Genomic DNA, 27,112 nt, shown 5'->3' on the forward strand with positions numbered 1-27,112 from the left:
TTCTTCTCAGGAAAGACCCGTTCCCATGTAGCAATCGGCCATTCTTGTACCCTGCCAATCGATGATTGTTGTCACATCTATATATTAAACGATACACGTTTTTCGGTAAACAGTTGACAGGACTGCGCATGCGCGTATAGCAGATTATTTTCTCTTCGATCGAGAGTCATGGTCATAAGCTAGTTCTTGCTGACGGCAAACCTCTGGCATAGAGTTATGTGGCACTATGCGTCGACCTCAGTTAGCTGCATCTTTTTGCTTACAACAACCGGCTTTATGAAGATCCGTATGTATAACATATGGCGCAGATCTAATTTAACTAGCTAGTGAAGATTTAACCAAGACTGCCGAGAACATCCGAACTTTCTTCGACCGATCGAGTAGCCTGCTCATCATTGGTGTACCTACGATACCATATACTACATATAGATATCCCTGTTTTGTACGTGTCCAGTGACGAGAGTGGCCAGTTGCCAATCAAGCAGTTTCGCCCATTGACCATCATAGATAAAAACATTATCTATGAGATTATTCGTTCTTCGTTGATCTTCTGTTCAATAGAGTATAGCCTTATTACTACCGCTGGCTTTCATAATAACTATGAAACAATTCCCAAACGAATCGAACAAAGCAGCGAAAACAGCCTCAAGTATCTGTAACAGTACCGGTATGACCATATTAGTCCTTTGTCATAATCACAGGCCAGTACATCATATCCCTAACCGTTTAGGTGCCCTTTTTCGTCATCTTTGCTGCAGGCCGACGCTACGTCAACGACAAAATAACGCTGGCGTGATAGATTTTTCATGATCCATTATCGCATGCTTTTTCAGCACTTTTAGTTAAAACCGCCGAGTCTGCTTCCAACAGATGATCAGCAATGGACAGGTAGCCGATTACAACGCGTATCGGGCTGAGCACTTGCCGGACCAGCAGTAGCTAGCATCAGGCCCGATTTGATTGTGAGATTCGTGCTCTATCCCCGGTCGTGGCTCGTTTCAGTATTCGGTTCAACCAGCAGTTGCTGTTAGACCTTTGAGGATATCAGTCATGTGTCGATTGCTCACTGCGAAATGATGTTACTATTATACTGCTGTATTTTTAGGCCACAGATGCTCCTGAGCCAGCAGACACAACAGTTGATGTCGCCGACGAGCGCGACCGGTCCTCCTCGATAGTGCGGTGGCTCCCCCGCGACAACAACCTAACGAGCGCACGGCGGGAATCTCGTTGGCGGCCATGGCGAGATCTTCTTTTGACGAAATATCAGCAGCGGGGGCAGCAGTAGCGGCCGCGGTAAGAGCTGCTGCTGCTGCTTCAGCCGAACCCGAACCACTTTCGCCGATCAAAACTTGAATAACCGATAGCTGCTGGAGCGCTACCGCCGGCCGCCTGCCGGCTAACCTCAGCAACTTACCGAACACTGCAAATCTACCTGATCTCTCTGCGTTCTGATTGGAATTGTTCATTGCCGAACCGAGAGATTTCGTCATATAACAGAGCTGGTTGTCGGCCGACTTCGCCGGACCGGTCGCACCGTGACGCCGCCGTTCTTCAGGTACCGTACGGGAGCAACAGGGTGAGATAGGGAACATTGCTTGTCGAAACCAGCTGCCGACTTCAGCCATGGATTTACCATGACACGACGGCGTAAGATGTAACAGACGAGAATTAGTTATACGATTTTTGCCGCCAATGTTCCGCATGCCTGCGCGGTACGGAACAGAGAACAGATCAAGACTGTAGAAAGTAAGATAGGAGAGGCACGACCAGCAAATTGGGAGCAAGGGAGACGCCTAGACGAGGTTAGAGAAAGAAAAGTGAAGGCGGCATATATGGGCTCATGTGCGCGGCTGTTATTGTCGCTATTATCACGACTAGTCTGAGGTGGGTAAAAAGGGCAAGTTAATAATATGTCGCTAATGAAGTAGTAACAGTGAAACATTTGCATGATGAGTAGCTTTAAGAAAGAGGAAGGAGCCATACGGGGTAACGTTAATAACTATGGCGCAATTATGTAGACGCTTCCTTTCCGTTCTCGAATGGAAACGAAGCCATCATATAATTTTTTGTTCAATTATATCATTTGATATTATAAAATAGACACAGTTGCATGTTCTTTTAAAAATTCATTTTCCGTCGACAAAATTCTGTTGATACACAGGTCTTAGCCGATCCCAATAGAAGTCGCAATAGGAGAATGTGCGCTTTCCTTAATAGTTTAATTGTTTTCTCTATTTTCACTTGGGCCTAAGAGAGTTGTATAAGACACTAGGTGTGAATCGTGAAGAAAAATAAAACAAGTCATATCATTAGAACACTAGCAAGAAATACAATAGAAATAGTGTCTAAATGCTCTACTTATGTTCAATTTTATGCGCGGTTTATCGTTTTTTCAATTAAGAAAAACTTATTACCGCCAATAAGCACCTCTACACGAGTGTGACCATGCGAAGGGTTCGGTTAAGACTCTCTCTCTCTCTCTCTCTCTCTCTCTCTCTCTCTCTCTCTCTCTCTCTCTCTCTCTCTCTCTCTGTCATGTTATCTCCGTTTCTTCTCACTCTCCCCCTCTCTCCATATCTTGCTCTCCCTCCTCACTCTTTCTCCCCCTCTATCTCCCTCTCTCTCCCTCACCCATTCTCTCTCTCTCTCTCACACTCTCCCTCTCACTCTCTCCCTCTCTCTCTCTCTGGCTCTAAGTGGTCAGCCAACCTTACACGGTGACAAACAACTGGTAGGGGGCTAACGAATGATCAGTTTCAAAACACAAATTCTGCTCGTGAGACGAGATTCTGAAATATACGAATGCAATTATTTGGAAGACTGAAAAAGCTGCAATAAATAAATAAATAAATAATACAGTACATAGCGATTGAATACCGATACAAGAAAAAGGCTACATGTTTTATAAACTATCGTATGATACCATGGAAACTTCGATGCCGAAGTGCGAATAAGCGTCAATTCCTAATAATTACCAGTAGCATTGTAGATAAATTTCCATGAAATGAAAGCAAAGAAAAAATTATTTTGATCACAAGTTTCCTCGAATGTATCAATCCAGAACTAGCTTAAAGGTAGAACTTCATTCGTTTGAGCATTTTGCAAACCTTTATCTGTCATATGTCCCTAATTGGCCTGACCTGCAATGTGTTTACAATGAGCGTGCATATAAACTTTAAGCCTAGAAATGCAAGTCGGGTCGAAAAGAAGGTAACTGATTCAGCCAACCGTATTTTGTTTTCTATCCACCCATGACTTCAGTCAGTAGCTGTTTATTCGCACGAAGACTATTTAGGCTATTTAATGTTATCTAGGATGCAACATCAAATGCATCATCATCATCATCGTCATCATCTGTCTGTCTCCGTACAAGTCTGACGTGTCTGATGTCGGCATACCCTGACTGCTAAACAGGCCGAGATTGTCGTCCTTGTATATCGGATTCTGCTCACCACTCGACCGCTTAAATGTCGATTCGGCGGCCACCGGCTGCGCCTTAACAATGAGTGATGATATCGTCTTTCATTCGATTAGGTCTTTTGACCTACCTGCTTTGTTCTCTAGATGTCGTTGTTGTTGTTGTTGTTGTTGATATTGTTCTTAGAGTTGTAAATCGTTCCTGTCAACAAAAGTATCGATAAACGCGCTGGGTGCCGCAGTCGAATGCAGGTAAATTTGTACGTACCTTAGCGTTGATAGGACCCTTGTGCCCCCGATTTTGGGGAAACGAAGCAGTTCCCATGCATATTCCGACTGTTGACTGTTCCTCCAACAGAACATTCAAAATAATGAGCGCTGCTCTTGCGTTGACCCTTGTTGACGCCGCTGTCGCTGACGTCTTCGTCGTCACGGAAATATTGCATCTAGCATACGTACAAACAGGAACTATGTGACAGTGATGTGTGTCAATGCAATGATGACAAGCGTACGATAGGCACAACGTTCTTTGGTGTTCTTGCTTGATGTACCGTAGTTCGGCTGGATGAACCACTTTGGACAACGGGTTATGTTCACGTCGGGTTAAAAAGTCAATACATCTAGCAAGAAAAAACAGGAGAAAGACAAACGAGACCGGGAAAGTCGCTTAACGACATGAGAAAATTCGGCGGCTGTCGTTACAAGGTGGCTTATATACAGAAAGGAAACAAATATGCATTATCTATTTTTAGATCGCGCAGAAACAATCGAGATGTATTACTTATAGATCGCTAACTGAATGCTAATTTTGTTCACATATCTTGCCAAAATAAATATATGTACATATTGAATAGGTTGGTTTCTGGTTAGTGAATCGACCGAATGTCCCATAACACCGACTGCTCCTTTCTTGAGACGAAATGAGTGAGCTATTGAAAAAACATGATTGATCCTGCTTATCTTCATTAGGGTATAGATGTTTACCTCTATAGGTCTCAGGTAGTATGAGAGTCGACTAATAATTGGGTTTCATTATTCCATTTGTGATCTATTGGTTACCGTGCGCAGATCCATTCTAGACCACAGAATCACTACAGACCAATTATACGTCCCGATTTCTGCGATGATACGCGCTGAACACGATTGGATCTGGGTTTCTATACCCTAAAGTGTGACCTGCCCACACGTCGTCAGGCCTCACGTCCACTACCGACACGTTTAGTAGGTTCGTCCTTTTCCTTAGTTTCGGTTATTACACTTTCGGGAACGTACAGATCCTGATTTCGGCCATCGCTCGCTTTCTTCTGTGTTAACTGGACATATATATGTACGAATGGTCGTTAAACTGTTCTTGTTAGATGTTACTCGTTTTCCTGTCTAAGTTTTAGTGAAGTCTCGCTCTTCGTTCGTTTTCTCATCAGAAGTCAGCCGCCGCAGTCATTTCAAGATCAACCGGGCAACAAAACACAAACAGACTCGAAATCGTCCAATGACACGGAGCAGTAATGTCTTGTGACGCTGGAGCTAACCCAGTTTGTTATAGCATTTGCCTAACAGACATTACACGATCGTGGTGGATTCCTAACGAAGTTCACCCCCCAAATCAGGGCAGTTGCGGTGGTCTGGCTCGGAGCGCGCACTTTGGCAAGCGAACATCGGGCATTCGTCTACAATGGTGACTGTTCTGTGTATAGATTGGCAGTAAGTGTTACACAAAAGGAGAAGGAAGGCGACTCTTGTCGTAAAATCATCTGAAACAGTACGAAGTACGTCTGCTCGAGGAAGCTCGTAACGACAAAACCGTACGTCAGTCTGTTCGTTTGTTGTCCTGGCTCGTGTTTTCGCTGCGGAGGCACCATGCAGTCTAGGGTATCAGCCGATTGCGGACAGATCGGTCAGTAGTAAGTCAGTAAGATCATCAGTCGAAGTTCAGTCTGAAGGCCAACCTCATCGACAACCTCAGAAACGACGTTGAGAACAAGAACATTGTTGGCGGAAAAAAAAAGGAGAATTCCGCGGGGTACGGTACGCCGACGAGCGCAGCAGCAACAACAACACAAGAATCGACGACAACCGAAGTACTTACTCTTAGGCAATAACAAGTTTAATCGCTTTTTGATTTGACTGTTTTCGTTAACAAGTTGCTTTTTCGGCCAGTGTGATTTGGACGGTACGAGCGAATTGTCCCAGAAGGGAGACGAAAGACATGCGAAGACAAACTGAAGCAGCTGGCAGAAGACGTACACGACACGGTGAAGACCACTGACAAAGTTACTACTGATGGTATATCCGGCAATCGAAACGTAAAAAAGAAAATATAGCGCAGAAGAGAGTAAAATCAACCTGTTGGCGCCTCCGAGGATAATAACCAATGGCTGAGTGTGAGGGGTAGATAAGTTCAGGTGTTGTTAGATTGTCAGTCCTTTGGAGATTCGTAAGTTATAAGGGAAAGTTGAATGCTTTTGAACCCTAGGTAAGCCAAAAAGCCGTAACTAATTATAGAAATATTCATGCGCAGATTATCTGGGGTGTTATTTTAATATGTTTGCAGACATTTTTTTAGAGGGTAACGTATAGATTTCACTTTGAACTCCACTTCCTAGCGTTAGTGACCGTTATCTGGAGGGTTTAGATTACTGTGTTAATTAAATGTGTATATTTCTGCTCGGTGGAACTTTTAATAAAATTTCTAGTAACCTGCTTCACCCACACAACATTAGATATCCCATTAACTAAATCGTTTCTTTTTTCTAATATGAACAAATTTTATTAATCATAGTAAACGGTCTTTAAAAAACAGATCACCGACATCAGCATTCAACATCACCAATAGGTCATCAATAAATAAAAGTGTATATACATGCCCATGCAGATTTGGCTAAAACGGAAGCACTGACTCGAGGTATACGGAACGCCAGGTAGATTTCATGACAACCGATATCGGCACCAGTCGTTGATTGAGTTTGGCAACTTCATCCACAACAAATCGACAGTTCTTCACCGTGACAATGATGGCCATCGATGTCACAGCCAGACTGTGAAGGAAGACTTTGGCCTTGCATTTTACTTGTCATCAGTTACGACAGAGATGTTAAAACAAATTGTTAACCCTATACGGGCCAGTGTATGCATATACTGTATAAGAAAAATACCATAGCCATAATCATAACGACAATAGAACGCCAACTACAACAACAATGGTCGATCAAATAAACTGACAACAGATCTTCCTCGAAGAACACGATCACAAATAGAAAATTATAATTTTTTTATTTGTGCTTCGCCGACGAGTCGGTGGTAACTGGTCGACTGTTTCTTGGCAGCATCGAAGCTCCGTTGTATTTTTCATAAGTGTTTCTAATGCCATTTTTTTTTTCTCTCGCTTTTCCCTATTTTCCTTTCTGACTCTCTGATTGTTTGCTCGATGATGACACGATTATTTATCATTATCACAGTGGTACCGGCTAGCACGTTATTATCACAACGACCAAAAATATATCGAGTACTATGGAACAGTTAATAGATTGCCAGTTCAAGACACTAAGAAGCCTTACTTTCAAAGGCAAATCGATTCGCCTTAAGTTGCGCAGGACCACAACTTTCTCCTAAAATAAAATATATCTTATATAGAACCTTAGGCTTTGGTAGCACTCCTTAGCCCAGGTAAACTTGGTGATTGCGAAGACCAAGAAGCTTCGTCACAAGCCGCAGGTGTGACTATAAGAGAACCATGAATTAAAATATAATTGAAAGTTTGAGAACTAGCTGAGGTTTATGGTGAGTGATCTTATCTTTCAAATCATCACAGTTGTAAGACTGCATAGAAATACTGAACAACTCAAATTAAGATGTCTTCTATTTTACGGATGCGCGTACTCTCACGGATATTGTTAAAACGGGACTGTTAAACAAAGTATGGCTTAAAATAGTCACACTGCGCTGTCAGAGATGTCCGCCTAAAATGCAATATTTGTGCTGGGAAATTTCCGTTTTTGCAGGACTTTTCCGCCTGTAAAGCCTGCCTGCCTGCCTGCCTGTCTGTCTAGGTGGTTTTTGGGGGAAAACAAGCATCTGATGATCTGAATGAACAGATCCTCCGTCAAAGCGATTTCTACTATAAATTGCCAGAAACCGTAATATTTAGCAAATACATCAAGTTCGCTTGAGCCTTGGACCGCCGTTGCTCCGTATGTTTCGTAATCGTTGACGTGTGAATCGTTGATGGAGAAAGGTTCTTTTTATCTTCAGGAAAGCCGTTGCAGTCCTAAATTCGTGTTTCCAGGATTCATGGAGAAGTTGAGACGTGACTCGAACAACCTTGAAAACCACCTGCCATCACCGATTGCCAAACTTGCTTGCGTAGTTAATGATTTTCGCGAAACACGAACCGCTGAACTCGCGGTGTGACCTTTTTTCAGCTCTCCAGTCATACAGATTGTGCCCGCTCCACGAAGGTGCGGCAAGGGGAGGTGGCCCTTACATTAGTTTAAATGGTAAAAACGTCCAGGCGCCTCAAAAGGTAGGCAAAGAAATTTATACGGTTATACATGAAACAAGTTGAAATTATCTTTATAGACTTCATAGGCTTTGTTTCTCTGGCGCAATCCAAGCCAATAACAAACAACAAAAAATCGCGGGAATTCGCACTTAGTTGTTCTCCAACATTTAATGAGTTCCTTGAAAAAAAAAATCCACAGACATAAGGGCTACAGTAGAATAGCTCAACTGATAGATTTAAGTATGAAGTGCCTGTTTCCTAGAAAGGAGTCAATGTGATGAACTGAGATATCCGTCAACCCTTCAATGTCGCAGGCTATGTGACTTCTCTGCATTCGCTAGGTGACGGCTCTATGTGATTCGTTCAGGAGCAGAAGTGGGCAGGCTGGTCGAAGAGGACCGGATAAATGAAATCTGAGTGTTAAAACCCATTATTACTATCCAGTTATGCCATCTTGTATCAGCACATGCCGTTGTCGAAAATATGTGTGCGGGGAGCTACAGTTAACCATGTGACTGCTGGGGTCGGCAGCACTTTCCCAAAAAAGCCTCCTTGTCAATGGGATCTATCCTCGGAGAGGGTAAATTTTGATGTCCGATATCGTCGACTACGTAGGCTTGACATTTACCTCACTGCTAAACGAGCGATCAGTCTCTAGTTGTACTGCTAAATAGACCAGCTATACGGGCGGTGGAAAAGCAACAAATACTATAATCCCGACCGGATCGCGTGATTCGTCTGTGAAGAATAGTTGGAACTTCATAACATAACGCTTACACATATTGAAGCTGCACTACATATTTTGTGCCCTATGTAAGCGTGCATACGTATCCCTTGTAGATGTTATGTAAATGTAAACTTAAACTTAAAAAAGTGACGATGTTACTATAAATAGGAGGATAATAATACTATAAATAATAATAAATAATATTGTAAATAGAGGATCGTGCCATGTACTGAAGTAGTGTTTCCTTGGAGCGGAAATTAGCCATGGATACTTAATGGTACCGTTTCGTCATTTAGAACAATATTTATTTCCTATGGTGATTTTCGTGTTGCCAGTCCACTTCGATGCACATTGATTTAGAAAAACCTTTAGGCTTACTGCAAATCGGTAAGGTAGTAACTTCTAGGTTCAGGTACGGGCATAGTTTCGCTAGTACTTCAGCTTTTTCTTGAACTACAATTTGCCTAGTTATCTCGCGACGGATAAAGTCGTCCTTGGAGTATCCGACAGAGAAATTCGATAGCCACTCGGCTTAGTCTTAGGCCTTACCTTTTATTATATCTGCTACAAGCTCAATACATCTACCTGGACACAGCTTGGGTCTAGGGAATAGTGGATCCTGTGAAATTCAAGTCGAACGTCCATAGGGAATTGGGCAATGAGAAATCTAATCCCTTTTACAGACTTGATTAAGCCTAATTCCTTGTTAACTCCACCCGCCTTTCTCCATCCTCTTCAGATTCAGATCCAGAGATGAACATCTTTTCGATCTTGCTTCCTGATCTGGTTCTGTTGTATTGAACGTTTATACATACACTCGTATGTAGAATGAATGGCTAGATTTGTCCCCACTTTTGCTTTTTAATGTCGCTTATACTTTACATAGCATAATCACCGTCATCAACCTCCCAAGCATATTGGCCATTTTAAAAATGGCGTGTTATGTTTTTGTATGTAGTGTCGAGTGGGCTTGACGTTTTTACAAAAAATACTAACACTTGTCCGTAGAGCTGATCGTAAAGGGGTTCAAGAGCGTAGTTTTGTCGACACTTTGCTCAAATTGGAAAAAATTCAAAAGATAATGCTCGATCTCTGACACCATACCAAATCGGCACCATGTTAGAGGAAGTATACGTTTTTCGTGATCAAGCTTTCTCTAAGATGTAGTAGGGAGCTTCTGTAAATATCGATATTTTTACACCATTTGGTGACTTCGAATGACCAAGTGAGTTACATACAGAGTAAAATAATTTTCACTATATAAGCGCTATATAAGATAGCGTCAAAGGTCAATCGCACAGTACTAGCTTGGTAGCAATGGAAGCTGTCGAGCTGAGAGATGATAAGGGTACGACAAGGACTAGGCGCATTGAATAGTTGAAACTATGTTGACAGAAGCGACGCGGTCGAATCGGTTAAAATAGAACGAAAGCTTAGCACAATATATATATATATATATATGGGATGAACCCAACATTTCAGTACTTTTATCTAAAGTGGCTGATACGTAAACAGCAACCTGAAGCAAAAAAAAAAGCTCAACTGCAACGAACGATTGCTACTAGATAAAAATGGACGGTGTTATCCCATGCTGATAGTGCCGTTCATCAACACATAAATCATCATCATTATAATAATGATAACGCTTTCTTCGCTGATATTCGCCCGTTGTCGAGATCTTTGTTACGCGTCGTCCTGTTTGTGTAGTTTTACTCAAGTATAAGCAACTCCTTTCCTTTCCTCCGCTCACTCCTCTCGCGGAGGAAAAGAAAAATGTTGAAAAAGGTGCGCGTTCGACTAGAATGTTCGTAAAATTCCAGCGAGAGCCTTTGCTAGTGACAGTGGCCGGCTCCCCGACATCTAAACTTTTCATTAGGACTCTGCATTTGCCCAGCCATCATCACCCGGCTCCGACAACGTGTCGCCTACGCTTTGTCAGCGAAAAAAAACCAAGACAAACAAATCTGTCACCGCCATTCCATCGTGGAACTCCAATGGAGACATCAGGTACGACTAGTCCACCCACATTTTCTCGGCTACAACTACAATAACAGCAGCAGCAGCAGCAACAACAACAACAACAATAACAATAGCAAGAAGGACACCTTGACGACTGTGGCGAGTCAGGCCGAGCCTAAAGGACGACGACTGTCGTTCATAGGTTATTTGGCTAAACGGGCGGCTATTTCGGTTATTTGGGAACCCGAATAAGACCCAAACATGCAGATTTCACAGTAGGGAAACGGGCTACCGTCATATATATATATGTATGTATATATATAGTTTCGTCACATATATATATATATATATGTGACGGAAACAGATTAAAGATTGTCGTTGAAATATAAAAATCAACAGACGTTTGAATGGTTGTGGGGTGTCCGTTTCTGCCAGCCAACGACAAAGCTAAGCCAGTCTGCTTCATTTGGGGGCAACGGTGGGGCTCTCGATATGGCCGGAGCCGAACGGCTGTTTGATTGGGAGTCACCACCGGTGGAGATCGACGATAAGAAGTCCAAGTGATCGACTGAAAAGTACGAACGGTAAGTGAAGGAACGCTAACGGCCACCAGCAAGCAGAAGTGATCGCTATCCTGCGAGGGAGCTAATAAGTAGAGGGCTTTTCACTCACGCTAAGTATTGCCCATCGTCCTGGCAGAAACGAATTACGACTGGAACTTCCGCGACCTTAGTATTTTGTAACTGCCATGAGGGCGAAGAAGAGTATCTGTCATCAAATTATACAGTAATTTCCAGCCAGAATAATTCGAATTAGGACAGATACGTACGTACACGGATGCAACGTGAGCCAGCGTGTGGTCGAGAGTCGCGGGTGTCTGTTTATTCGTATTCCATCAACGAATTTATAAATCCGCTGCGAGAAAAAGGTAAGCATGAACCCTGTTGGACAGACGGAACAGCCAAGATCATTGCGGGTAATACCGGGACAACAAGACATATGCGGAGGAAGATCTCATTGTGCGGGCCTGCTGCTGCTGCTGCAGCCTCATATAAAACATCCTTGATTCTCACAAAAGCCGGAAATTGGCCGATTTATTAGTCGGCTCTGCAAACAGTGGAACCATGTAAGACGAGCGCGCGAGGAAATTACTAGCAAGTCTATCGAGCACAGCGTAAAATAGGACCTACTGGGCGCTAGAGAATATGTACCAGCCGCTTAAGAAGTGTGGCCTAGTTGTAGCAAGTCAAACGTTGTAGTTTATATGCATAGGTAATAACCGACGTGAAAAAAAAGGCTGACAAGCTTCGTGAAGCTTCTCAGTCGGCGGACGCGTAAGGAGTAAGTACGCTGTCTTCAAAGGCCCACAATTTTATAGTGTTGCGCCAATATAACGCAGCACCTTTCCAACCGAGAAATACAGCTTCACTTTTGTTGTACGGAAGGGGGTAAATTGGAATCTGATTTTGAACAAATACATTCCCTATGAGAGAGCGATGGTGAAACCTTCTTCTTCGAAAGGAGACAAAAACAAAGGCAAAAGGATTCAGTTCACAGTAATCCGGATCAGTGTCGTCGTAGAAGCATTAGGTGAGATGAGTGTGTTAGAGACTGTTTCGTGTCTGTTCAGATGAAGCTCGAATCAGCAATGCTCAGTCCGGACGAAATATGTACCCAACCCTTTTACGTTTGGGGCTATACCTATAACGTTATCGAAATCATCTGACAAATAGGCCCATTTGGAGTATGTATGCGTAGAATTCTCCGTTCCAATGCTTCGAGTGTAGCCTACAATTCAGCCAGTGGTTCGTTAGTGTCGATGTTTCATTGGATTTGTAGAATGGTCTTCTAGTCGATAAATTCAGGGATTTTTTTTTTCATTTTTGATAAACCTTTTCGTATCTATTATACAACTCGTATGGTGATGGGTGACATCTCGGTTCCATTATCGCTACTGGGGACACAGCCATTCTATATGTATGATTTTTTTTTATTTTTAAATTTTAGATTTTCGAAAATGAAAACATCCAAACTAGTAGAAAAACAATGTGAGACAAAAACGATATTGGCTTTGTGTTCAGAGTCTAGCATTAATTAATAGTTATTGCGTGACATCGCCGAAGTCGTTTACTAATTTCTATAAAAAAGCTGCAGCAATGGTAGTAATAAAACACAGCACAAGTTTACGACCACCCTCGGCGTCGTGTTGATGTTGGTGAGTCGCCGAAATGGGTCTTCAAAAACTTTTCGAGTGAAGGGTGTTTGTAACAGTTGTATTTATCTGCATGCGCATATGTGCCTGTGCCTGTGCCTAGAACATAGATCAAACGGAGCGGTCGACGGGGCAACTGATGTCGCCTAGCGCGAACACAGGCGTGTTCGCTTTTGTTGGGGTGGGAACATCGAAGCGGACAGAGTCACCATTACAAACGATCAAATTACCTCTTTCTTCTAGGGGGTGCGCGAGTCGAATCGAGAAGCCCGACCCAGACTAATAGTTCCTGTGTTCTGGACACAACCAATTTACCTGGTGACCACGATGCAACAACATTGAAGAAAGAGTAAGTAACTTTCGCGCAGCCAGGATTAGGCCAACCGTCCATGTTTAGTCGGTGCATCGTATTGGGTAGCACTGGGCGCCCAATAGGCGTAAGCACCGTTTGAAGCGCCCTTATCGTTGTATTTTTACCGTCGCATCTGCCAAGGGCGGCAGTGCTAGTTGTAGAAGTTCGGCGCGAAAATCGCTTGGTCAGTTTGTAGGCTGCATGCGGTTCTAGATACACACAGGCACATATATAAATTTTTTGATTGCTTGCCAAGTCAGGCGGAATGTTTTCATAAAGACAATATGAAAAATACAGCTCAAACAAAACCATGTATTGCCTAAGCGGCGGTCACCCAACTCGCCAGTGTACGTTGTATAGCTAGCAGGATTCTGACACATTGACATGTTTATGTGCGCGGGTGAAGTGACGTTGAAACGACCAGACGCCCAGCGTTGAACATTACGGGCCCACGTCGTATACAAATGGTAGATAGGTGCTTTCCGCTATTATTTTCTTTTTCGCCTGCTTTCGTGCGTGTGTACTCGTGCCTTGTCATCATCGACCATCATCGTCTGCTGTTTTTGTATGCTGTTCCCCAACGAACATTCAATAGATCACGAGTCACTCCTAAGACGACTAGACAGTTCCTGTAATAGTGACGATAACGATGGCCACAAATCAACACCGACACGAAACATGTGTACAAACGGAGTTCATAGTTGGTCTTCCGTGGCAAAATCTTCGGTGTTCCTTCTGTTGACGTACCTTTATAGCCGATACGATTCTGTGTTTCGGTAGGCCGACGTTTTTACAGGAAGCCTTCTTCGGACACTAAGGGCATTCGCAGGGTTTGTTACGAAGCTGTTGCTTTGAGTCGTTACTCTAGTTTAAGTTTATTCCGATCCGTGTAGACCGAATTCTCACGAAGTTTTCCGAAATATTTCTGGACGCTCTAGACGACCGAAGTTCTTCGGTGTGCTATATCTGTGGAAGACCCTAGCTCTGCTCGGATGTGGTCAATTACTATTCACCAATAACTGACCTTCTTTCTTGTAGCGAATCTCGGGTGCGAATGAATGAGCTAGTAAAAAAAATCCAGATCATTTCACCCTGAACTAACGTATTTCTGAAATTTCTTTCAAACTAACCGTCAACTGTATTCGACATTCTTAAGCTTCTTGTTGGTCGTAATGAGCTCCGCCATGGTTTAAGCACCAAGCTTTGCCTTGATACGAGACTATTTCTGGCATTACGTAAGCCACAAAGGACTGCACCTGATGCACGTTGATCCTGAGTCTATAGCAGTGCTATATTACGACACCACTAAAGATCACAACTTACTTTTTCCTTGTTGAATAATGTCTCATATTAACTATAGGAATGGCCATACGCACCACCTAGCATGTGCTTTTTTATGAAGCATGCCTACTTATTTCCAAGTACCGTAACGGAACAGAAGCGATGGGACGTCAACTGCTAATTTTGCACTATCCGTAGGAGTGATCTTCACCTCTGGGGCTGACATAGCGACGTCCTAAACGACACCACACCGCATAGACAGCTACGGGTACAGGCCCATTCAGGCACAATATGTCACTCCTCGATGCTGTCACTCACTGCCCCAGACAAACTTGTCTCGGGTTACTCGGCTGGATGTCAGAGCGACAACTGTCTTAAACCAAAGCTATATGGTACCTGTCATCTTTAGAAATTGAAGTTTGTCTTCGTCACCTTCACAAACAAAAGATGGTGTCCTATTCGGGTGACGCCTGAGCGCTTATGAGTCTGGCGCGATCGTAGGAACTTAGCAACAAACTGATCAGTCTTCTCGATGGGCTCCGATTAGAGCTAACAATACTAAACCGGTACCTATGCAGACAGCAGTCATAGAGATTTGAGTGTTGGTAATGGGGCTTATTAATGTATGTATTAAAAAGGTAAAACATTTGTTTGTTATTGATGGAAACGAAATAGGATTAGAAACTCGCGCGATTTTAGCCTGGTATCGGTTGTTCTTATTCAGCTCGTGGTGCTCAATCTGCACCAGGCAAATTACTTTGGGTACCATGCTATGCAAATAAAAACCCGATTTGACAATGATAAAGTGCTAGCTAGCCTTAGAGGGCATCGATTGACTTGCACACAATAATTATAGTGATTTCTGTCATGAATGCTCGGAATCCTTTGCGCAATAAGGTTAAGGGCACGAGGTAAGGCTTCTAGATCCGAAATCGGGCATACATGCATGGATCGTGTATTGTTGGAAGCGGCTAGTCGTGTGAAGTACTGCTCACGTAGGCACCGGACTAATAATTAGAAAAGTTTGGTCAAGCATGCTCGGATATAGGACACAAATATTGTTGATACCATCGCTTCTATTCTATGCTATCCTATCCATATTCCCTAAGCTATCCGTCCGTGTTGAGCAAATATGATTTGGCGAAGAATATTCTCGAATTCGGGAAAGGCCAGATGAAAGTCGTCCGCATCGGCATATGGGCATTTATTTAGTTAGCGGTATGCCGTCCCGGAAATCTGTTGTGATGCCATGTTGACAAAGGCTTACCCGTGGGCCTCTTACAGGACAGCTTTTTTACAGCTGATAATTAGACAAGCAATAATTTCTTATTACTCTTATTCATATTATTGCTTGACCTCGCCAGAAGACATGCCGAAATTAGGCGGTAACGTCAGACTTACCAGTTCTAAATCCCTGAGCGATTTACTTGCGGGGTACAATCAACGTACCTAGAATTGGAAATTTCAAGAGATTCCATTTTGTCAAGAAACATTGTTGCGGGTCAAAAAACATTAAAAAAAATATATAAAAATAAATATTGCAATAGTGGAGAGCTCCGCTAAAGCTTTCAGTGGAGAAGTTGAAACATTTTTCCTAGCTGACTCTCGGCTGTCTTTTTTATGACCAACTTCAAAACGATTTAGTACAGACTTGTCTAGTAAATAGCAAAGACGATCTCAGTTCGAAGTTACTTATTCAATTGTTGTTAGCTACGAGTATGCTGACTACGGTTTATGTGAAGAATCGTATCACAGTATACTTCTGATACGTTTATTTACCATGGTCCTTTGATATAAAATGTGTAGCAAGAAGCGCCTTTATTGGCTCATTTTTACTAGTAGCTTCCTCTTTGTATCGTCGTAATACTGACATACATGGAAGTCTCTATCTGTCCTGTGAGGAAACTGACCGTATAGCTGCAGCATTTATCCTATATCCTGGTCAATTTTGATCTTCAAGAAAAATGCCCTTTAGATGAACACGCATAGCACTACATCACGTTCCAGTACTCTAGCATGCATCTTGAAAGGGAATCCAGAAATTAGCTGGAACGCTTTGGTAAGCGCCGTTCCGCATCTGTTGATGAACAGAAATAGATATAAATGAGCAAAGTATGGAAAAAGCGCGTGTCGCGGCTCTTTTGACGCGTGTACGTGGCTCGTCGACAAGTGTTGCCCATCCACCCAACCGTATAATATAAACCAATCTGTAACTGTCCAGTTTACGGTATATTTACCTGATAAAGTGCACCGTTTTGATAAAAGCATATAGCTCAAAAATAACCGGGAATAAACAAAATATGATAAGCGTCCACTAAATCAATAAATGATTACCTATAGTGTATATATACAGGATATTTGTTTCTATAAATTATTATCCGAATAATATAATTGAGAAGAAGGAACAGATACAGTTCGTTACATTTGACTGTTTATTTATTTACATTTGTTTAGATACAAACAATTCTATGTTATAATTTATTATGTTTGTTATTGTTCGAATGTGCCCCTAAATCTCCGGTCCAGTTTGCATTTTCAGGTTTCTTGCCAGGTAGCCTGCTAAGGACAATAGAAAACTACGTTTTCTATCGCCAGCCGCCCCGCTCACTCTGTCTTTCTTCGCGTTTTCCTCACGGGACTTATCCCTCCTCTCTTTTTTCCACTCGTATCCTAGCCCGCAGCTTAACTTTTCCCACCAGGCTATCGCTGTGTGTCCTTCCAAATTACAGATCTCTCCTTGATACAAGAGAGAGAAATAAAAAGAGATTATAATGTCCCAACCGCGAAAGATTCGTTCCCATCACCTCATAGGGGATTGATTCCACGTGAGTGCGTCTTCACTTCTATTCCCGCGGCTTGCTTCTGAGTGCCGGGCTTTTTCCCTTCGTATTTTCCACTGCCGACGTATTCGGTGTCTCTGTTTCTTTGCAGGGTACAATATAGGCAGGTAGACGTTCAGGTGCGTAGAACTCATTAGGCATTTCTTGCAGGATGATATAAAGGTCTAGAGTTTCAGTCCCGTTCATTATACCTAGATGAGAAGGCGGGATGCACGGTTTTCCTGTGGTTGCACAGGTCGGGGGATGTAGCCCAGTTGAGTTTCTCTGGTGATGGTAGAATGGAGTTGGGCATATCTACAACCCAACAAATTTCTGCCAAGCTCTACCAAGCAACAAACGAGCCTTAGCAGCTGTGGTTATATGCGAATGTAGCCACATTTCGAGGTTCGTTGTTGGCGTCGCACTCGAGTGCCGCTGGGATTGCACACACACCCGATCGTTGTCCTGTATATAGGGAACTGCAAGGTAAAGAAAGGGTCTGGATGATTGCCCGTGAGGGAGGCAAAAATAACCACTAGAATAAAATTCTGAGCGGATTTTCACAGCTGGCCAGCTAAAGCCGCGTCTTTATGGAAGCCTCCTTCGCTAATTCTATGCGGAACCCTCGGTCTATCTTCGCTGAAAGTGCCCGCTTCGATTCAGTCGCGATGTATGACAATGAAATCGTGTTTCACGCCCGAATACTTTACATTGTCGAATTTAGAGCATCCCCTTGGGGGGGATCTCGGTATCTAACCGATGGACGAATCATCTTTTCGAGAATTTATCGACAGGTCTTGGCTGTGGTGTATTCGCGCAGGCGTACTTCGACTTCGTTTTTTCGGTAGTCGATACATATTTGGTTTTCGTTTTACAACGTTCCGGACGTTTTCCATTTCTAAACTATTCCAATATTTCCGCCTTGCGATGACGCTTGAAGTGTGTTACAAGGTACAGCTTTTCCAGAGTTATTTCACCCATTGAGAAAGTGGGATGATCTTTGAACAGTATCAATTAGTGTATGTTAGATGTATTTGTTTTACCTGTTTGAAGCAAGCGATCTATATCTGTGACCTGAACGGCTATATCGAATAGTTTATCGATGACCGTTGAAAAGGGCTGACCTTGGGTCACTTAGTTACTGGTCCTGGACTGACTTCGTTAGATTCGCTTTTTGTTTTTGCAGCTCATCTTTAGTGTCTAAGACGTACCGTTAGATATCCCATATGGAGACGAGATGCTTTGTTTCGTTCAGAATCTTCCATAATTATGGCAATCGTTCCACCGTTTGAAATGTAGTTATCCCACATTTTCTATTTTTAAAAAATTATTATTGAAAAACAATAGTTTCGCGGCCAGTCTACTCTTCCGGTGTTTGTATCACTATCGCTCCCAACTTTAGAGGAGTGATTTTTATTATTAGACAATGTCCTCACTTTTAAACTCGGGGTTCTCTAATGGCAATCAATCTGCCTCTGGTCGTAAGTAGCGACGACGATTTGATGCAAATATCTGTCTAACCTGTTTCTTTAATGGTGTGCGCTTTGACGTTATCCGTATTTTCCGTTTAAAAAAATCCAGCTAAGCAAATACGATGCATTTAAATCTCTGAATTATACTTTAATAAAATGCAAATCTCAGAACACTTCGAATAGAAGCCATGGCGCAATATGGCCAACTAGCGGTTCTGAGATCGTAGGCCGTGCTATAACCTAGCAATCTGCGTTATTCCATATTGTTAACCCCTATGAACAATATTGATTGTTGATAGGGTCGACAACTAACCACCTAAAAACGCATATGAACAGCTTGGACCGGAAACAGACGTGGAAAAGTACGATGGAAGAAACCCTAGCTTGCTTCGAGCCCTTCGACGCCTCGCTCTCTATAGACAATAGTGATAATAACATTTGGGCAAGCTATGATCGCCGTGTGTATTCTGCTGATTCTCTGATCGGCAGAAACACGAACGGCGCCAGCAACGACATTACCGGACTTTAATCATCATTCCATGAACTGTTTATAGTTGAGAAGCATGAACTTCTTTGGAAGCGACATCGATTCAAGCTGGACTCATCTGTCAGCCATTACGTGACACAGTCGAGGATGATTTTGCGTGGACGATACAGGTAAGCGCGTCGATCTGTGTTGCTGACATTTTCCTCAACGTGCAGATCTAGCTGAGAACTCAGGCTTAGGCGGCTCTTTTGCAGGACACCACAATGCCGTCGAGTTCAAATCGCCCGGGCATGCTTAATGCCTACAAGCTTCTCGTTCTATAACTCGTCGGCAGCGATCCGACACCGAGCAGGTCGGAGTTTGATGCAAAGAAACAGCCACTATCAAAACACATCCAAACCGAACGAGTTTCCAGATCGCAGAAATCGGATGCTGACATGACAGCCCGATAATGCGGAACGTCGCTAGGTGTACTATGCGTTGATTTATTGACACTTAAACATGTTAAATGGGGGATAGACGACGAGGCAGATAGCGGCAATCTATACGACGATAATGGTGATGCTAACGTCATGGCAAAGCTGTAAACAGACATCGACTTCCGGGAATTATTCCTAATATTATACCTACAACCGTAACAATAACAAATGCAGACAGAATAGGTTGTCAGTACAAAATCGAAGGAGGATCATCGACGTTCGTTTTGGTGCTTGGTTGCTTTTCGTTTAGGCTTCAGCTACTCTCCGTATATGTTGTGCGCGTCCTTCTAAGGTACTGAGGAGCATTGATCAGGAACGACATGGAGCTATGTGGGCGCAAGCTGTGACAGAAGCACACTTGGTGCAGTTATATATATTCGCTGAGCTAGCGTGTAAGCACTAACTAGTATCAGATAATTGAAATTGCGGTCAACAAACGCAATGTGTAAAGCGGTCTTCCTTAAGGTACCAGATCACAGTTATTCGTTGGTACCTACCGAGACCTATCTCGGCTCATTTGCTTTTTGCCGTTCGCAGAAGTGTCCTCTTTCGTCCGTTTCTAATCGTAATAACCTCAGAATGATGCCTATAGTAACAGATTGTTCTTAACGTCCTGGGCGAAAGAAGAAGAGTGGAACATTATCTTGCTCAGATCAAAATCGAATTTACTTATTTCGACCGATCGTTGCGTGGACTATATTTATCCAGAGAGGATGAGACACATGGACGACAATGCAAAGTTGGCTCTGGACATGGGCGCCTTTTTTTTGCAAAAACAGAGTTCCCCTTAACGCTGCCTAATTCAGTTTATCTTTATCACATCTTTCGCTGTTTTAGCTGAACGCGCGTGGGCACCTTTTCAATAGAGCGCTTTGATTGACCTGCTGCTGCTACTACTAATGTTTTATTACTTTTGGTCGTTATATCTTTGCGTGTTTTTCTATCTGGTAGCACTGCCTCTGATACAGTTGCTCCTGCTGTCGTCGTCTTCGTCGTCGTCGTGAAATAGCGTTACGACGTCAATCCACCTACGATGCAGAAGCGAGATTGAAGACTGTCGCTGACTTCTGATTGCCGGCCGCGTGTACAACATGTACACTTGTTGCTGGTGCCTCAGCTTTCCAACGTTTCGTATCGTAAAGTTAAACGATCAATTACAGCTCTTTGGGCAATATTTGCCTGGTACAACCGTGGAGTATTTTTGACTATGCAAAGTCAGTGCTGCAGCAGCAGCAGTAACAACGCACAGATATCACCGGTACACACTTCAAGTGGGTAACTGATTCTCTCTACAAAAACATATATACACATATTTATATAGACAAGGATAAGCATGGCGAATTCCTGCTCGATTGTTTTTATCTCAGTTATTAGATCAGTCAATGTAACTGGTCATGATGGTCGTCGAGCACTACAGCAGCGGAGGCTGAATCCGTGTCCTGTTCCGTATGTACCCCTCGCTGTCATAAAACACTAAATTCTCATTTAAGTTTACGCCATCATCTGATTAATAACACTAGCGACCGTCTCAGCATATGTTCACACCAGGGCCTAGATTGCTCTTAGCTCCTACGGGTTGGTTACATGATCAATTAAAAAGCTTTTCTCATCTCTTTCTTTTTGCAACCGATCCTCAGATGACTATGGCTGCTGACAAACAACCCCCACGTATGTTTATCAATCCGACCGAGTAGAAGACTAAGAATTAGCCGGTACATGTTGCTTCTTGTACGCGGAGTGATCCTTCCTGCCTTCAAAATGCCGCGAGTGAATTTAGATGGATAGGGAAAAATAATTGCGATCGGTAAGTAGAACTTCTGTCGAAGTGTAGCCAGTAGTGTTATATAACGAGTGGGACACCTCATAATATGGGAGATGACGAAACTGATTGGTCCTGATTGTCCCAGAGGTACCCATGCTGATGTTCGTATCGATTGTGTGACATTACTTCATCACTGCTGAGTGCACAGACCACGCAATCCATTTATTGAATGACATATAGTCTTAAATGTTTCTATTCCCTATGCCATAAAAACGCGACGTGTGTGTATCACTAGATAAAGGTCATATTGTCCAGTTTGTCATGAAAGATGGTCAGAGGTCTTGAAGCATCCATGTTGTATGAAAATAGATTTTATAATCAACCCCACACTCTGGAAAAATCTCAAAGCAAAGGCCAATTAACGCGGGGTGATCGAGTTTGTCCACTTGAAGCCCAATGGCTTCCGTGTTTGATACTCTCAACTAACCAGACGATAAAATTCGAGATGACTAAGAGCTCCCTGCTGCTTCAAGGCTCATCGATGTCACTGTCAAATACGGGACGGTTTTTGTTTAGGGAAAAGCCTATTTGCAGTTGCATAAAGTTAACGGATGTAGATGCACTTGACTATGGACCTTTATGGATTTTTCACTTATTCTTTTTTATTAATCATGCAACAGTTGAACACTGCTGAGGAATTATTGATGCTACAGCCATCGATCCTACTATCATTCTCGTGATATGCAACATTAGAGTCGATACGATGTCGTTGGCGGTCATCCTGTGTCAATGCTTAAGACAACATGAGCATCAGTGGGGTTCGTCTCTCTCTCTCTCTTCTTCGGTGATTTTTTGGTGCTTCTTTGCTTTTGGGCCTACACTATGGGCTTTACTTCGTTGTGAAGGCCACAGATAGAAGTCGAACTCGGGCCATTAAATAGCCAACTGTCTGTACGAACAGAGTGCAATCGATGCTCTGTTGTATTCCCATCGTAGATGTCGCGATTGCTGCTCTTTACCAGGTACTGAGTTAGGCCGCTGCCTAAGTGGCCTCGAGTTGAGGCGCCTTCAGTGGAGCGCATCTCAAACTATTTTAGTAAGCAGACTTGAACGAGCCTAAAGCAGCCACATTGTTCGGACGTGATCGAGGCACACGCTGCTATTAGCGTAAGAGCAGACGACTCTCGAACAATTCGCACAAACAGCAATCTCTTCAGAATCAACTTCGTCCCGTTTCTGGCCAGGCCCGAGTAATGGTTGTGAATGAAAATATACAGGACAAACGTAGACATCAGATAAGATTGATTAGAGGTGATACAGTCACTTAACGATGGCACGATACGTCCACACAAGTCATTAATGTGTATCAATTTATTTGCTAAGATCGATGAACGGCTGCTGGAAGGGAATTTACTTCCATCCGTATCAGCGAATAGCGAGAAGTTAGTCAGGCTGCTAGTGAAGAGTAACTGTGAACACACGCCCACACAATTTTTTTCAGCGAACTCTTCAAATTATCTCTCAGTAAGGAAGACTGCATTGTAGCTGAGTATGAAACACGCATACGTTGAAGCTTATGCGCGTGTAGGAGTTCTTATGCAGTTTACGAAGCCGCATAAAGCAGAAAGTAACCAGATTCTCTGGAAATAAAAACAGCGTTCATAGATCCGAAACAAACAACAATGAAGTTGGCCTGTTTTTCTAACAGATTATAAATGTAATTATCGTCGAGGCTGGATGGAATAAAAAATGGGGCGTGTTGTACGTCATGTCTGGAAAAGGTCTAATCGTTGGCTAATTCACTAATGATGCGTAATGTAGGGCGCTATCACCATTGTCCATATATGTATCCAAGCAACGATAAATAGACGATAGTGTCTAGAAACCATTCTATAGCTGTTGTATCATCATCAGCTTCTTCAATAGCATCTTCAATAAAGCGGACCCGGTCCAATTTCTCATTGTAGCTGATACACGAATCACGAAGCACGCTTTAATGGCTGTAAGCTCTGTTAAGCACAGTAGTTTCAAGTTAGCGGACAATTTGGATTAGTATAGGTTCTGACCTATCCATAAGACTACGATTAGCAAACCGAGACTACCATGTAATCGTCGATTCGTGAATCGCTGGTAAACGAATAGCATCGATAACGACTGTTATACAGGACACGGATACATAAAATCTATCGCAAATGCGCGTAAATTCATGAAGAGCTAAAACGAACCCGTACGGTCGTGGCAATATTGATACTGCTTTCCACAACCTTACCGTACGTCCACATCGAAGCTGGCAAGCCATCCGCCCGCCTGCACTTATACTAATCACTGTGGGGTAGCACTCAGTAACTCAGATATCCTCAGTCTTCGTTTTCTGCTTCGTTGTTGTTATTCCTATCATTGTCGTCGCCTTTAACACTTGATAGGAAAGCATGCCTTCGCACGTCCCTGTGTTTATAAAAGGGATTTGAACCCAATTGCCGCCATTAACACACCGCCATGCGTTTGCCATGGCACCACCGTCGCTGGGGGCTGTTTGGACACTCAGAACGCGGCAGTATTCGCTTCGGCCGTATCAGAGGATAGACGTAGCGATGGCTGATGCCGGTTCACTTTAGGTGGGCTGCCAGTTCTGGCTGAGTCTCCAGCGTCACGTTGGTATTGCGGTTGTCCGCTATAGCGTGTCCTGATATTGTCCTAGCTATTCAGCGGCGGCGGGCGATCTGAGCAGGAGCGAGCTGCAACCCCGTTCCTGGTTGTCGTCAGCGTTTGAGTCATTCGCGAATGTATCGGGTCGCTGGCTGGTTTTTCCACTTGACACAATCTTTGCGATCGATTCACGGATACACACACAGACGATACACAAGCATAGATTTTACTTCATAAGGATGACAACACAGTCGGCCCCCAGTGATCCTGAGGTGTAATAGGAAACGGGAAAGAGGAGCGGTTTGTTGTGACACGGGGGTTCGGGGATTGGTTGGCAGACCAACGGTATAGTGCAGCAAGAGTGGTGCTTGAACACCGAGCGCCGAGCAAAATCAGAGGTGACCTGTTATAGCAATGATTTCATTTCGGCACCTCATGAAGAGAAATACTTCTAGCTGCCGCCGAACTGGCAGAAGAACAGCTTACCATTGAACTGGCAAAGCGGACTTTGAGCTGTTCATCAAACTCCGCACACAAACTTCCCCAATAGCAGCAACCCCCTAGGAACCCGGCCATATTCGTCAATTGGGTGTTCGTCGTTTGGCCATTGTCGAAAGTGAGAGGAAAGACTGGCTTGAGTTCGACACGAAGTGGCCACAATCTAGCTAAAACGCCAACATCTTTTTTTTCCCCATACGATGCACGCCCCAATTTCCGAACACAGCTGTGTGCAAGGCAATGTTTATGCTTTTCAACACGAAATAGCATTTAGGAAAATTGTAGTTTTAAACACTATTTTTTCAAATTATAGTACTATTATTATTATTATTATTATAATTACCGATACCGGATCTCGTATGCATATTCAGTATTTTTAACAGTAGCGAAGTTGGCAACCATTTCTTGCTAGTTGGATGAATTTGTAATAGACTTTTACCCGAATGAACGGATAATTCTACTGTGGAACATGACAAATGTTTCGGGTTTGCGTCCGGTTTCTTCAGACGCTCCGAGATATTACCGAAGAACATCTATATCTTTGCGTAATTGCATTTGGCCCAGTGTGCAATAAAGTAGTGCAGCAACAAATGAAGGTCGTAGAAAATTCGCCTCGTTTACGCGTCTTCTTCGGCCACCGTTGCCGTCGCCGATTCTCTTAGCCGTCAACAACAACGTCGACAATGAAAAGAACAAACATAGCAGAGTTAAAACCAGACGCTGTCTATGATCTCTATCGTGCCATAGGCATAAGGCTGTGCGGCCTGAAACGCAGTGGGGTGGCTCAGCAAAGGATGAGAGATCATCTGCTGCGGCGGGGGGCAGGGGGCGGGGAACAATCTATAATCATTGGTGAAGCTCGAGCCTGCGAGCTCTCGCTTGAGCTGCACATTGACGAGCGCAATTATCAGACTCTTTAGCCAAATTTGCTAGTTGTTTCAAGAAATCACTGCATTGTGCGCTGTCTTGGAACCCCCCAGGGATTTCATGTCAAATTCCCGCTGAGAGTCATCTATAAGGGAAAGTACGGCAGTCCTGGTACATATGATTGTTACATACGATTAGTCGTTAATTGCAAGATGCTTCCTACTGTTGTAACTAAGTAGGCATAGAAAGTAAAAAGTACAAAAATAAGAACTAAAAGTAAATAGAGTTGTCGCCCCATTAATGCAATTTTACTATGTCGACAGTTGTGCGCGGAATGGGGATTATCCAGATTGGGTTTTGTAATTAAAAAGTCCATTTTTGGTAGCTTCGTCTTGTCGACTAGCTTCAACTAATATCACTTCTTAGTTATGGGCAATGGGTTCTAAAATATACTATTCTTGAGAGTACACGGTATGTGTAGAAGACCGTTTGTCGAAGCGTGGTAAGCGGCGATTTGTATGCCGGGTTCGAGCGCAAGGGACGCTTTTCCCAAAAGGATTAGGCATCATCTTTTTTCAATGATCTCGCTGCTTTTATCTCAGATTCATTGGATTGTATTTCTCTTGCCTCCTGGCATATACGCCCCTCTTGACAACAGTCAAATACATAAGATTTCTTGTAAGATTGTTCGGTTAAAAGATAGACTACTTTTTTAGCTAGCGATAGCGTACTTCTAAAGAAAATGCTCTCGTCACTGTGACGTGACGCCAGAAGCATTAAGGTACCTGCTTCCCTTTCCGAAATACTGTCCTAAAAGGGAGATGTGTATAAGTTTGAAATCTGCTTTTATTAGTATATGATTTGTGAATGTCTACATGGCACTGGCTAAACCGCCGGTTTATTTACAATGAACATCGAACGGGATCATTACCGCGATACGAAATCTACTCATTATGTATCCATAGCCAACTGTGCTATTTCAAGAAAACTTTACGGAAGTTCCTAGTTCAAAATTTTATTCAGACAAATCTCTGATCGAACGGAAAATCTAACTGAGACAATTATCAAACGTACAGAGATTTATTCGCTTTGAAAGCAGGATATCTTTAGGACCGAAATGCTCAGCCAGTGTTTGACATTTATAGGCACCTTTATGGAATTATACATTCGGTTCTATTGGTCGAGCTGACGGAGTATCATTCCGTTTCTTTTGTCAATGCATGCTAAATCTATCATTATGAAGTTACATGCAAGTTATGTGTCAGCACTAGACATTGGCTGTATAGGTAGTTTGCACAACCAAGGAATTGAACTTTCAGCACAAGACATTTCCTGTCTACCCTGCAATTGATATAATAACTGGGACGATAGCAACGAATAAAATAGATTAAAAACTTCATAATATAATAACCCCTTTTATTTATACTCGAATAATAAATAAATACTATCGAGTAACGAATATTGAAACGTTTGCGCACTCCGTTGTGGTAAAAGAAACCTGCCTGAGTTGTATCTGAGCAGTAAAATCTCATATCTAGCGAAATAACGTAGACAGGGCGTATCGTAAATCTATATTCCCGAGATCGAACTGTTTTTTAGAAGGTCTGGATCATTCATATACTTTGATGGCGTT

General features: G+C 43.0%; 1 protein-coding gene across 1 annotated transcript in view; it reads right to left on the reverse strand.

Annotated features, from left to right (window-relative positions):
* Positions 1 to 8,618, reverse strand: part of LOC111253157 (uncharacterized) — a 62,810-nt gene extending 54,192 nt beyond the window's left edge. The window contains exon 1 of the mRNA XM_086992124.1: positions 3,689 to 8,618. The gene's annotated coding sequence lies outside the window, so the exon portion shown is untranslated. The remainder of the gene's footprint in view (positions 1 to 3,688) is intronic.
* Positions 8,619 to 27,112: the final 18,494 nt, after the last annotated feature.

Source organism: Varroa destructor, unplaced genomic scaffold (assembly GCF_002443255.2).
Source record: "Varroa destructor unplaced genomic scaffold, Vdes_3.0 BEIS01000006.1, whole genome shotgun sequence".
Taxonomy (NCBI): Eukaryota; Metazoa; Arthropoda; class Arachnida; order Mesostigmata; family Varroidae; genus Varroa; species Varroa destructor.